We start from the raw sequence: 2,089 nt of genomic DNA on the forward strand, positions 1-2,089 counted from the left end.
TTTCTGAGTGGAAGTAACATGAAAATGGGACCATTGTATTTCACTTCTAGTTCATCCTCAGTAATATTGTGTGAAGTGGTGTCTAGAGCACACTGATATCATTGCCATCCACCTTCCTACTCTCCTAACTGCACTGGACATAGCTACAGAACACTATTGTTGTTCTGTAAAATGGAAGAAATATCATTCTTAGAGCAAACGGCCTCATGATGATTGCCATAATCGTGTGTTTGATCTTGTGTAAATAAATCCATTGGTTTTTAATGACTCTATACCCTTATACTGCCCTCAGGAAATATTTTTAGCTCTGAGAATAGCTGAATCATCACATCAAAACATTTAATTGTGTAGGTGCTGCACACAAAAACTCATACTAATTGTTTTTAATTAATATTGTGTGTTATTGAGCCAGGATCAATGCATGTGGTTTGTTGAAAAATAATGTGTTATACCTCCAGATATACACAAATGACACTAAACTCTTAGCTCATCGATTTGCCTGTCCCTCCCCCTACATGCTGTCCCCAGAATAGATGGATTTCTGCAGGGAGGAGTTGACAGCCGTTCTATTTTAAAACACACACTGTAAGAGTCAGTGTAATGTGAGCCTTCCTGGCTCTGTTAGTGGTACCAAAACAGTTTCCCACATCCTCTGTCAATTCTCACCTCTACATGCATCAAGAAAGAGGTTGGTGACAGGAACCTCTGATATACCTCCTAAACTAAGCTTAAAGACGTGATTATAGTGAATAAATATACTTATTATACTCTTTTTGGCCACTGTTGTGATGCCGGTGACGCAGACAACACAAAAGCTGGTTGCATTTTTGGGAAGGTCTTTATACGTGTGTGTGTAATAAGAAAAGCAGGGCAGAAGACTGAATGAGCAAAGGTCAGTCTCTGCAGTGTGTCAGTGTTTTTAATATCAACATGTAATTTATAGATGGAAGTCATAGCATGCATGATGTTGGCAACAAATGTTGGCAACAAATCCCAGCCCTGCACACTCAATAAAAAGGAGAATTAACCTTAAAGCCTTGTAGAGAATCAAATGTACAGTAATCAGCAAAGTTTGAGAACAAGTTCCCATGAAGTTCTGAATACTGATTAGATCGTGGCAGTGAGAAACAGCTGAGCTGCAAAGAGTTAAGGACAGAATGAGCGAAGAGACCAAACTGAAATGAGGAGTGCAAAGTGGTTGAAAGTGGAGATGAGCTCAGACATACCAGAGACATTTCTTCTATCTTAGTTTGGCCCGTGGTTGTCGCTGCAGTGACCCATTTATACCTCAACCGTTAATTTTCTTATTCCCGTATTGTAATGAAAAAAAAACCCTCAACTCAGTTCAGTTTTATTTATATTGCACTGAATCACAACAACAGCTGCCTCGATGCGTTTCAGTTATAAGACTGGAAAACACACGTTGGACACTTCTTCCACAGAATGAGGCAGAGAGCACATACCGATCCAACAGGTCTTGGTAAAGGAAAAAAAAGGTGTTATTGGAGGTGTTGGGCAGGGAATAGCAGTGAATTAGAGAGGTGACAGTTAATACACTTCTTCTGCTCATTAATCACCTAGATATGACATTCCCCAGCTGGATTGATTTTCCTCTATGAATTTAGTCCAGTGCCAAATTCATCCCAAGCTCTTTCCATGTAAGGACTGTCTAAAGAAGGAAATCGGTTTCCATGATACAGTTACTGAAGGGGAGTGGTGCATGTGTATGTGGGTGTACGAGCGAAAGCTAAAATATTCAACTTAACACTTTAAAGCCTGAACTGTGAAATTAATTGACAGAACATTAAAATGTTTTGGAGAGGGAGTAATTATGGATCCTCACATTCAAATGACGTATCAGTGTCATCATTTATTCATTTATAGATTACATTTTTGCCAGTCATCTTTATAATTCTTGACCAATAGAAGGAAAATAGGAAAAAAGTGATATTTTTGAAGCAACTGGTATATAATGCGTGTATCTGAAGAACAGCATAGGACACTTCCCTGCAACTGTGCAACTGTCAAAAAATGAGCATTGCTTAAAGGAGTGAATAAATCTGGAGAAATGTGATGTTTATAGACTGCT

This window comes from Mchenga conophoros, linkage group LG4 (assembly GCF_057382185.1).
Source record: "Mchenga conophoros isolate Kocher_MC1m ecotype Shallow Benthic linkage group LG4, M_conophoros_male_GT1.1, whole genome shotgun sequence".
Taxonomy (NCBI): Eukaryota; Metazoa; Chordata; class Actinopteri; order Cichliformes; family Cichlidae; genus Mchenga; species Mchenga conophoros.